Source organism: Pan troglodytes, chromosome 4, assembly GCF_028858775.2.
Source record: "Pan troglodytes isolate AG18354 chromosome 4, NHGRI_mPanTro3-v2.0_pri, whole genome shotgun sequence".
In the NCBI taxonomy this organism is placed as follows: domain Eukaryota; kingdom Metazoa; phylum Chordata; class Mammalia; order Primates; family Hominidae; genus Pan; species Pan troglodytes.
Genome location: NC_072402.2, coordinates 91,390,238 through 91,403,487, shown reverse-complemented (window position 1 = coordinate 91,403,487; position 13,250 = coordinate 91,390,238).

Here is a 13,250-nt window from a genome sequence, read left to right as displayed (position 1 = left end):
CCATTTCCTTTGCACAAGCCTTATTACTTATAAATCATGACAGTGCCATCACTGCATTAATTTGAAAGATTCAATAGATAACACTATCAAAACTACTCAATTTTTTAAAATTCTCATACCCCAAAGAAATAGAAGTAAACAAAATAGTATTTTCTATATTTTCATATAAAAATTATATGGTGATGCAGAAGTTTTTAAGGGAAAGGATATTTAGATAGCAATTTACTTTAAAAGGTATCATAATTAAAAAGTGATGATTGATGGACAGTGAGTGGAAAGATGGACAGATAAAACAAATATTGTACAGTATCAATGCTGATATCTAGGTGTCAAGTAAACTGATGTTCGCTGTAAAATTTTGTTAAATTTTTGGTATTTTTGAAAATTGTAGTACTACAATGTTGCAAACTATAGGTTGAAATAGTTTATTACAGTTTTAAGATATATATATCTTAAATATATACATTTATATATAGTTGTAAAGTATAGGTTGAAATCATTTATTACAGTTTTAAGATATATATAATATGCATGTGTGTGTGTATGTGTGTGTGTGTATATATATATATATATATATATACCAAGCAATATTTCACAATGCCAAGAAATAGCAAGCAATATTTCATGATAGCCAATTATATTTGGAAAACTGAGAGCAAACCGAGTTCATTGCCAGTATGCTCTCTGTATGTCCCTAGGTATCTGAACATTGGACCTCTTTCTGTGTTTGACTAAGACGGTAGCTCTTTGCTCTTTGTAGTGCTAACTGACTCTCCTCATCAAAGGTAAGGTGGATGCCAGGAGGCATTACAGATCCATTTATTTTAATGAGCTTCCAAGTTGATGACTGCATTTTATCTTAATCTATTAAGTACTAATCAATCCAAGTGATGATCAAATATAAAACTTGTTTTCTTTGAGTACTAACTGGTTACTAAAGTTAGTGATGACCATATACTGCCTTTGCATTTTGCGCCTACCTTTCACTCTCTTGTGATAGTATACGTAGTCATTCTAAAGGATATCACTATAGAGTTTCCAACAATTCTAGATAGTATAATATAGCAAAAAGATGAATCAAATATCTGGGAGATGGGTTGGGGTTCCATTAACAGGTAATACATGAACATTACTAAGATTATATTCTGCTTAGGACTGAAATATTGATTAGTGATGTCCTGGAGGCTCAGAACTCTAAACAAGCACTTGCTTTAGACAAGGTTGATACTTTTATTAACAGAAAATAATGATTTAAAAATAACTGTATCAAAATTTTTAGGAAAAAAAAAGGTGAGGCTTTCAGAAGTTTGGGTAATATAATTCTAAAAGCCTGTGGACAATGGAATCAGGAAGGCGATAGCTCTCCCTCACAACTCAGATCTGTGACTAGGAACAAGACCTGTACATCTTTAAGCCTCAGTTTCTCATCCATGATATTGAGATCATAGTATTATTCTACTTTTCAGACTTATTGTGAATTATCAAATGAAATCATAGATATTAAACACATTCCATAATGCCTAGAGAATAGGAAGTAATCAAAAAATGATGATCATTAAAAAATAAAAGTAAATTAAAATAGACAATGATCATTATCGTTAATACCACCTTTCAGTAATTAGTATTAGGCGGCATTTAAAACTAGATATCATTTTCTTTTTTTTTTTCACTTATTCTTTTTTTATACTTTAAGTTCTAGGGTACATGTGCACAACTTGCAGGTTTGTTACATATGTATACATGTGTCATGTTGGTGTGCTGCACCCATTAACTCGTCATTTACATTAGGTATATCTCGTAATGCTATCCCTCTCCCCTCCCCCCACCCCACGACAGGCCCCGGTGTGTGATGTTCCCCTTCCTGTGTCGAAGTGTTCTCATTGTTCAATTCCCACCTATGAGTGAGAACATGCGGTGTTTGGTTTTTTGTCCTTGCGATAGTTTGCTTAGAATGATGGTTTCCAGCTTCATCCATGTCCCTACAAAGGACATGAACTCATCATATTTTATGGCTGCATAGTATTCCATGGTGTATATGTGCCACATTTTCTTAATCCAGTCTATCATTGATGGACATTTGGGTTGGTTCCTAGTCTTTGATATTGCGAATAGTGCCTCAGTAAACATACGTGTGCATGTGTCTTTATAGCAGCATGATTTATATTCCTTTGGGTATATACCCAGTAATGGGATGGCTGGGTCAAATGGTATTTCTAGTTCTAAATGATCACCATTCTAACTAGTGTGAGATGGTATCTCATTGTGGTTTTGATTTGCATTCTCTGATGGCCAGTGATGATGAGCATTTTTTCATGTGTCTGTTGGCTGCATAAATGTCTTCTTTTGAGAAGTGTCTGTTCATATCCTTCATCCACTTTTTGATGGGGTTGTTTGTAAGAGCTTCTGCACATCAAAAGAAACTACCATCAGAGTGAACAGGCAACCTACAGAATGGGAGAAAATTTTTGCAATCTACTCATCTGACAAAGGGCTAATATCCAGAATCCACAAATAACTCAAACAAACTTACAAGATGTCATTTTCTTTAAAAGTAACCACTGTAAGTATGATTTTGAGTTTGTGGTGGAGTAACACTATGTGAATTTAGATGAGTTAGTAAAAACTGTATTTTCATAGCTAAAGAAAAGACTAAGAAACTTAATGGATTTGTACAGTTGTAAGAATAATAGTTACTACAAATAATAAGGCATCTTATTCTTCTAAGAGATAGTATTCTCTGAGAAAAATTGTTAACTAAAAAAACACAGGTAGATGAATTTGTGTTTTAAAATAAGTAATTTTAGAAACTATATTATTTGTGTTAAAAAAGAAGATACCGCTTTTATAGAAAAAATAACAGTGCAGAGATACTGTATGTTTCTGAGACTCCTAGTATAAAAATATAAATGAATTTTTAGAAGTCAGTAAGATTTCACATATGTAGTCTGTTTCTTGGGAGGCTAGGGCAGGAGAATCACTTGAACCCAGGAGGCGGAGGTCGCAATAAGCTGAGCTCGCACCACGGCACTCCAGCCTGGGTAACAGAGCGAGACTCTGTCTCAAAAAATAAAAATAAATAAATAAATAAATAAAATTACAAATACTTCTGTGAATGTGAGTGGAATAAAGAATAGTATAATAAAGGTAGTGTAGATTGATATCTAATGTCCTAAAGAGAGGAATATTTTTAACCAAAATAATTGTTGCCCCTGGAGATGGAACAAATAAACTATAGCCTTTGTCTTTTAAGAAGACTCACTTAAGGATTGAGTCTTTTAAATGTACATCTTCTCACATGTTTGTAATGAGTTTGCAATGATGTATTTATGTATAGGAGTAGTAGGCAGTAAAATACACTAGAATTTCATAAAATATGACTTGCCACAGCATCAAAATTTATAGGATATTTATTCATATTGGATTATTCTTGGGGATTTTTTAATGATTAATGATATGTCATTGTATCATGAACCAAAATAAAATAAATGCCTGGAAAACGTTTTGAACACAAATATATGCATTAGAATAACTTATGTGTTTTTAAATTTAGTATATGTTGGATACTAGAAAATTATATTCTCATTCTTAAATGTTAGCAAAGAAATGTAAAGGAAACAGAAAACATGTCATAAGAGTTTTTTTCTCATAATTAGAATCTATATGAATTCTATTTATATGGAATAGAATTAACATTTTATATGAAAATTCTATAGTCTATATGAATTCTAATTTATATGAATTAAATTATTATATCACACTTTCTGTGTAATAATAAAAGTTTACATCATAAAGGTATACATGATGAAAGCTGAGGTCTTGAATTAAGTGAAATATATTGTACAATGAGAAAAATAATATTTAAAATACTTTTATTTGAAGAACATTAATTTAAAAGAAATGTTTTATGTTATGCAAGTGATGCTGCTAGTCATCGACCCTTCATCTCTCCTTCTACTCATTCATTTAATCATGCATCACACAAACATATACTGAGGACTTATTTCAGGTTTGCTTTTATGTCCTGCCTGCCTGAATAAACCCAGCCTTCATTTCTGGTTTTTGATCATTTCTGTTTTTCTAGAAATGTTATGCACTGCACCATCCTTTCAAAAATTTCATCATAGGGCTTTTGTGATGTTATGATGCATCATCGTAAGAGATTCTCCAGTGTTTAATGCATCCTTTATTTCCTCAAAAAGAAAAAACTGATCACATTTCAACATTCTTTGAATAAACAAAAACATTTTAAATAGTACAATTTTTATTTTGAACTTTTACACATATGTTCCTAATGAAGATTAAGCTGACTTATGATTTGTTGCATTAATTTGACCTCAGATCATGTAGCTATTCAAGATTATTAAATACAATGGAAAACATTTCAATTTTTTGTCTATTCTCTGTAATTGTGCATAATAATATGATGTGATGGTTAATACTGAGTGTCAGCTTGATTGGATTGAAGGATGCAAAGGGATCCTGGGTGTGTCTGTGAGGGTGTTACCAAAGGAGATTAACATTTGAGTCAGTCGGCTGAGAAAGGCAGACCCACCCTTAATCTGGGTGGGCACCATGTAATCAGCTGCCAGGGGGCTAGAATAAAGCAGACAGAAGAAGATCGAAGCATCTGACTTGCTGAGTCTTCTGGCCTTCTTCTTTCTCCTGTGCTGGATGCTTCATGCCCTCGAACCTCAGACTCTAAGTTCTTCAGTTTGGGGACCTGAACTGTCTCTCATTGCTCCTCAGCTTGCAGAAGGCCTATTGTGGGACCTTGTGACCATGTAAGTTAATACTTAATACACTCCCCTTTATATATATATATATGTATATCCATCCTATTAGTTCTGTCCCTCTAGAGAACCCTGACTAATGCATATGATTTTATATATGTAAAGATTTCAGCTCTAGCCTCTAGAGATCTTAGGTCCTGATGATACTTCTGAGGTTATTATTTCACTTTCAAAAGTTTTCCCATGGATAATGGCTTGCCTTCGTTGCCTAGGAAAATGTACATTTTCCTAAATGATTTTTCATTTTATCTATACTTTAAAAACATTTCTATAAAATATTACTATTCTGTGTTATTCTTAAAATCTACACAATTGTGTTTATGTTGGCAATCTCCTTTTTTTTTTTTTTTTTGATACAGAGTCTCACTCTGTCACTCAGGCTGGAGTGCAATAGAGCAATCTTGGCTCACTGTAACCTCTGCCTCTGTGGGTAAAGTGACTTTCAATCCTCCTGAGTAGCTGGGACCATAGGCACATGTCACCATGTCCGGCTAATTTTTTGTATTTTTGGTAGAGATGGAGTTTCACCGTGTTTCCAAGGCTGGTCTTGAACTCCTGAGCTCAGGCAATCCACGCACCTCGGCCTCTGAAAGTGCTGGGATTACAGGCATGTGCCACTACAACCAGCCACAGTCTACATTTTTATGTTATGTTTCAGATTTCTCTTTTTTATTGGAGAAAAAGTTTAAAATATTATGCTTTTAAAAATAACTCATATTTATCATTAATTTGTTATTATTCAGTTTCCTATATTTAATAATTAGTATTTTCTAAGTGTATACTGAATCTTCTGGGATTATTTAACTATTTTTTTGTTTAGAACTGTCTTATTTCAGATAGGAGTATAGTGGGTTTCAGCCTAATTTGTTTTCTCCTCATTTTCTAAACTTATTTTATAGGGCTCAACAATAAAAAATACACACTTACATACAAAATGCATATATACATTAATCATGTCCACGTATAAGGGTGTGTTTTGTGGAAACACAAAAGGAAACAGAGTCTATACAACCCAAGGAAATGAAAAAGAAGAAAAGACTTGCTTTACCAGATATCGACTTATTTTAATGTTACAAAAATTACAACAATTTGATATTGAATCGAAGAGAATCAAATACACCCCTATAATGAAATAAAGAGTCCAGAAACGGCTATACCCATAATGCACCTATATATCAATCAATCACAAGAATGGCATTTCAAAACAGGGAAAATTATGCTTTGTGTAAATAAGTCATATTTTGACAGCTAGCTAGGTATAGGGAGAAAAAAACAAGGAAACAAAATTTACCTTATCTAATTCATACACATAAATACACGCATAAATGACTCCCAGTATATTGAAAGGCAAGATAAATAAGCTTTTAGAAATAGTATGGGAGAATATATGTGTGACTTTGGTGGGAAAATATTTTATAATGAGACACAAACACTAAATACAGAGAAACATGATTAATTAGACTGTATTATAAATAAGAACTTAGATTTTCAGAATATACAGAGGAATAGAACAGGATTACTTCAAATACCAACATAGAGTGTGTATCAAGAATTTATAACAAATATCTAAAGTCAATAATAAAATGAAGGCTAACCCTGTATCTGGGCCAAAGACTCAAATAGGCATTTCACAGAGAGAGTAAATTAGAGACCTTGAAGAATAGAGAATTTTTCAACCTGGCCTTTCTCTGACTTTAGGCCTCATACTTTTTCCTCACCATCCCACTTGTTAAAGCCAAAATTGCCTACTCAATACGTTCAAACTTTTTATGAGGCCAGCATTATTCTGATAACAAAGCCAGACAAGGACATTATGAGAAAGAGAAAAAAAATCCCTGATAAACACAGATACAAAAATCCTCAACAAAATAATTCCAAACGGAATTCAACTGCACACTGAAAGGATCACTCGGCATGATTCAGTGGGATTTATCCCAGGGATGCAAGGATGGTGTAGCATGCAAACCTATAAACGTGAGACACCACAACAACAGAAAGAAGAGAAACGATTCTCTTCTCAGTCATCATTTCCATACAGAATTTCTTTACACTCATCTCTCAATTCAGTTTTATCTCTACTATTTATTACAAATTCTAAAAAGTATGCAGCATGTTAATGACACTGTTACTTATTTTTCAGTAGTACAACTTTTTCTTAATTTTTACATTTTTCTTTTGTTTCTTCCATGGGGATTCTGTAAGGGGAAATTTGATCATTGATTTTGTATAACTAGCTCATGCAGAAAACAGTTATTTAGTCATTCAATAAATATTTATTGGGCAAACACTGTGTGCTGATAAAATAAGTGGAAATGCCTTGAGGAAAATGCTAAATGACTAAAGCACACTTCTAGGCAGCTTTGCATATTCACAACATCTTGTACTTATCATGCTTCCCTGTCCCTTTTTATTTTATCTCCCTCCACACAAGCAGATGTTCCTTTGGCTCTTATTTTATTTCCCAAACGAAAAAATATAAAAGATGTATCTGCTTTTCTACTTATGTGATATTCTTGAAGAATATATGTCTTAATATGACCTTGGATATGTGTATACACACATATATGTATATATATGTAAGATGGCGTTATCCAATATCTGAACTGAAACAGCAATGTGCTTATATATGGGGAGACCTTGAATTTTAAAGACTGGCTGACGCTTGACCCAAAAAAAGGAAAAGATAGACTTGACACATAATATACTGTAAAGTTCCATACTTCTCTAGTGGCAACTGTTATTGGCATGTTTATGTGGTTTAAGTTGATGGATTACACTTTGTTTAAGCAGTTACACAGAGTGACTTGCCTATAAGATATAAAAAATAATCAAGAAAAATATAGAGCTTTGAATAGTTAGAAGAATATTAAATGTTGCGAGTACAAAGAAATGATAAACATGTGAGATTATGAATGTTTATTATCCTGATGTAATAATTATACATTATATATATCAGCATATCACCATGTATCCCATGAATATGTACAATAATTATCTGTGAATTTAAAAATAAAATTTTACAAATAAAACGAATAAAAATAAAATAACATGAAACATCAAACAAACCAACAAAAATCCCTCAAGAAATTTTGCTCGGGTTATCCTGAAAACAAGATTCTTCATACAAGTTTTGATGGTCTCTAGTCCAAAGATAAAGTGTGTCTTATAGGATTGAGGAAGCAGCCTGGGGAGCCATACAGGACTGTTTCCTGAGGACTCAATGTTTGCCTGGGATTTTCTTCATCTCTATCTACCAAATCCTTTACCTTGATTAAGGTGCTATGTGAGTGCACCTTACTACAGCATACAGTGTCTGTATTTTTTCAATTACAGACTCTGGGTGGTTAAGTGATAGAATATTATCATGGTAATTTTGAGCTGATTGAGGAGCTATTTTCAGGTAGAAAGGAGTATATAGCTCCCCTCAAATTGTAACCAGACAGCTTAACTTCTAAATGCATTTTACACATTTTTTTTCTCTCTGTCTCTTGGGTTTCAAGATATAACCTTGAGGCAAACTGAAGAAGCCCTTTTCCTTAGCCTTAAAATAGACTCCACATTCCTCCCTTTCTCACAGTATGTACTCCCTTCAAATTTATCTAACTGAACCCTACTATCAAATTATGTGTCTTCCTAGATGTTCCAGGGGCTAGTCTTGAGACAGACAGACCAAGTCTGGAGACCCAGTAATCAGAGATTACTTCAAGGTGGGTAGCCAACAACCCAGCCATTGTTGAGGTGATGCCAGCCTAAGATCCAGGTGGACTGGGACCCAAGATAGCCACGAGAGCAAGACAGACATTGTACTCAGCACAACTTTTGCATGCCTTCCTCATCAAGTTTTCCCTTTTTAAACCCCTTCTTCCCCCTACTACTAGAAGACTACTTTTCTTCTAAGAAGTCTTGACATACATCTATGAGATCTGCTAGCCACACTTAATTTCATTATTATATCATCACATTTTCTCTACCCTTCCCTTGACCCACTATTCTTATTTCTCAGGCCCGTAAACTAAGATCAGCTTCCTTAATATATTATTAGCTCAAAAGGCCTCTGCCTCAGGGTTTACTTTGTGGAGGATCCAAGCTATAATTCCCAATATTAGAGCAATAAAATTAAATTATTCAAATCTAGATGGGTGGGGATTTTATGAAACAGTTACCTACTGGAGTCATTACAATGAAATACTGCTTTGGGTGTCTAATTCCTAACATGATCATTTCCTGAGGTTAATCTCTCCATTCAGATGCACTAAATTGATTTTATTTAAAGCTTCCTTTTCTTTTATATTCACTGCAAATATTGAGCTAACTTAATATGCAGAGTTTGAGCGTGATTTGAGCAGATTAGGGTGGCTCTGTTATATTTTTAGTGAAGCATATTCAAGACACATTCAATAGTGAACATTGCCTCCCTTCACTAAGAGTTTGTAGCAGCATCTAATAAAGCATATTAAATTTTATAAATTACATTGTTAAATAGTGTCACTTGGGTGCAAATTAATAAGAACACAATTAACATATATGAGTCTCCAAAGTGAAAAGATTCCATTGAAGAGTTAACATTATAATCTTTGAATTCAGAAGATAAGCCAATGTGAAAAGGAGTTGTGAAAATTCCTAAAGATTTTGAGGTTAAAGCAATGGATTTCTAGATCAACATAGAGGTATTATGTTATAATCATATATGAAATTAAAACATTTTTAAAACTATGATGAATTTAACTGAGTAAAGATGTTTTAACATGTCATGGATAACCTCAATTTTTATTTGAATTTGTTATTAACAAGATGAAATTATAAGATGGTTGCAAAAATTCACTCCCCTCTTTTTCTCAATGTTTGAAGTATGAAGTGTTGCTGGCTTGGCATGCTTATTGAAAGCACTTAGGGTGCATCTTATTATTCTTTGGATGCTCAATAAACTTTGATAGAAAAGCAGATCATTCTGCCATTACAGTTAAATCAATCTCAAAAAATCCTTCATTTACCTGCTGCAGATGTTATGGAGTTATAAACAAACTATTTCACCTGATAGCCCTCCACTAGAAGCTAATATTTGGAAAAATGATTTTTAGTTGAGAGTATCAGGTAACACTCATATTGAAAGAAAGTAAGTTTATATTTATTTTGATTCATTTAATTAAATTTTGATGCCACAGATTAATATTAATCAGAGATAATCAGGGAAATTGGCAGATATAAGGCAGGACTAACTTGCAACTCCCACTTGATCAAACAGAGCAGTGTGTGTAGACTCACATCATGAACTTTTGTTCCAAGAAATAATGCAGAAACATACCAGGAAAGCAAAGAGAATCCACAGACCCTTTGATGGAAGCAACTTGTGTCTGCAGACTCTGTGAGATAGCTGAAAATCTATGAGTGCCCAAAGTGTGAAGGGGAACATCCACCTCCAAATACACATTCTCATTGGGGAACCTGGAGGTCCAGATCATGGGAGAAGGAGTATTCCTTACTGGAGCTGAGAAGAATTTAAAGAGCCTAGTGAAACATAGGGGTAGAGGAAGCAGCAGGAAGAGCCCTATGGGCATTCATTCCCCAGGGAAGTCATTTCTGACTTTGTCTCACAGGGGTCCTTGGGGAGGGTTGCCAGGAGAATTGGAGAAAGACCGTAGGGAGAAGGAAACTTCAAGCTGAACTTTCTAACAGTTTTGACTGAACATGAAGTTTCTCAAACAGAATATGGGGAAGGGGGCAAAGCAGGAGTGCAAATACCAGCACAAAAGCTATGGCAGTCAGGGAGACATAAAACCTGAAAGCCCTGCTTGCTTTCTCAGGGGGAGGCTTGTAATCTGGGGCAAGTTCCAGCCCTGCTCACAGGTTACCTGGAAATAAACTCAGTGCTGTTGTGAGGGAATAGTGGGAATACAACTGGCTTTTCAGGCTGCATGGGAGCTGGATGAGGCTTATCACCATTGGCTTTCCCCCACTTCTCTGCTGACCTGTATGAAGCAGCAAAGGCAGCTATAATCCCCCTGGGAACATAACCTCATTGGCCTGAGAACCACTCCGCCATACTCCACAGTGGAGTATGATACACTTAAGCCTGCCATCAACTTATGGTCTTTCTCTACCCACCCTGGTAGCCACACACAAAGGTCATAATATCTTGAGAGCTCAATGGTCCTGCCCACTACCTGAGAAACCCAAATAATTATCCACATGACCTTGGAGAAAGCTTGTATTCTCTCTATACTACCACAACTGGAGCTCCCTTGAAAGTGCCACCTCCTGGCTGGAGGACAACTGACAGAAAACTAGTGCACTAAACAAAACTACAACCAAGGACCATCACAGCATCCACTTCACACCCCTGCTACCTCCACCGGAACAGGTACTGTTATCCAGGGCTGAGAGACCTGAAGATGAATCACATCACAGGATTCTTTGTGGACACTCTCCTAGTACCAGCCTGAAGCCCAGTAACTCTGCTGAGTAGCTAGACACAGAGGAGAAATAACAATCTCTGCAGTTTGACTCTCAGGAAGCCCCATCACCAGGGGAAGGGGAGTAGTACAACATCAAGGGAGCACACCGTTGGACAAAGGGATCTGATCAGCAGCCAATGAGCCCCAGATCTTCCCTCTGAATAGACTACCCAAATGAGAAGGAAACAGGAAAACAATTATGGTAATACAACAAAACAAGGTTCTTTAACCACCCCCCCCCCAACCAAAGATCACACCAGCTCACCAGCAGTGGATCTAAACCAAGAAGAAATCTCTAAATTTTCAGAAAAAAGCATTGAGAAGGTCAATTGTTAAGTTAATTAAGGAGGCACCAGAGAAAGATGTAGTCCAACTTAAAGAAATAAAATAAACACAGGATATGATGGAAAAATCTTGTGAAATAGCATAAATACAAAACAATCACAACTCCTGGAAAGGAAGGACACACTTAGAGAAATGCAAAATACATTGGGAAGTCTCAACAACAGAATTAAACAAGTGCAATAAAGAACTTCACAGCCCAATGAAAAGACTTTTGAGTTAACCCACTCTGACAAAGACAAAGAAAAAAAACTTTAAAGAAATGAACAAATCCTCCAAGAAGGTTGGGATTATGTTAAACAACCAAACTTAAGGATACTTGGTGCTCTGAAGAAGAAATCTAAAAATTTGGAAAACATATTTGAGGGAATATTCAAGGAAAACTTCCCTGGCCTGGCTAGAAATCTTGACATCCAAATACAAGAAGCTCAAAGAACACCTGCGAAACTGATTGCAAAAAGATAATTGCCTAGCCACATAGTTATCAGGTTAACCAAAATCAAGACAAAGGAAAGACTCTTAAGAACGGTGAGGCAAAAGCAACAGGTAGCCTATAAAGCAAACCCTATAAGATTAACAGCAGATTTCTCAGCAGAAACCCTACAGAATAGAAGAGACTGGGTCCTATCTTAGCCTCTTACACAAAACAATTGTCAGCCAAGAATTTTGTATCCAGTGAAACTAAGCTACATAAATGAAGAAAAGACAGTCTTTTTTTAAAGACAAACAAATGCTGAGATAATTTTTCATTACCAAGCCAGCACTACAAGAACTGCTAAAAGGAGTTCTAAATCTTGAAACAAATCCTTGAGATACATCAAAATAAAAACTCCTTAAAGCATAAATCTCACAGGACCTATAAAGCAATAACACAATGAAAAAAAATAACAATTACAAGGTATTCAGGCAACAACTAGCACAGCAAATAGAATAAAACAGTATCTCATATCTCAATACTAATGTTGAATGTAAATGGCCTAAATGCTCCACTTCAAAGATGCAGAATGACAGAAGGGTAACAGTTCACCAACCAAGTATATGCTGTCTTCAGGAGACTCTCATAACACACATGGATTCATATAAACTCAAGGTAAATGGGGTGGAAAAAATATTCCATGTAAATAGATACCAAAAGTGAGCAGGAGTAGCTATTCTTATATCAGACGAATCAGACTTTAAAGCAACAATAGTTAAAAAAGACAAAGAGGGACATTATATAATGATAAAAGGATGAGTCCAACAGGAAAACATCGCAGTTCTAAATATATATGCATCAAACACTGGAGCTCCCAAATTTATAAAATAATTACTACTAGACCTAAAAAATGAGATAGACAGAAACACAATCATAGTGGCAGACTTCAATACTCCACTGACAGAACTAAACAGGTCATCAAGAAAGTCAACAAAGAAACAATAAACTTAAACCATACCCTAGAACAAACAGACTTAACATAAATTTATGGAACATTCTACCCAGTAACTGCAGAATATAACTCCACTCATCAGCATGCAGAACATTCTCCAAGATAAACCATATGATAGGCTACCAAACAAGCCTCAATAAATTTAAGCAAATCAAAATTATATCAATTACTATTTCAGACCACAGTGGAATAAAATCAGAAATCAACTCCAAAAGGAACCCTCAAGACTATGCAAATAC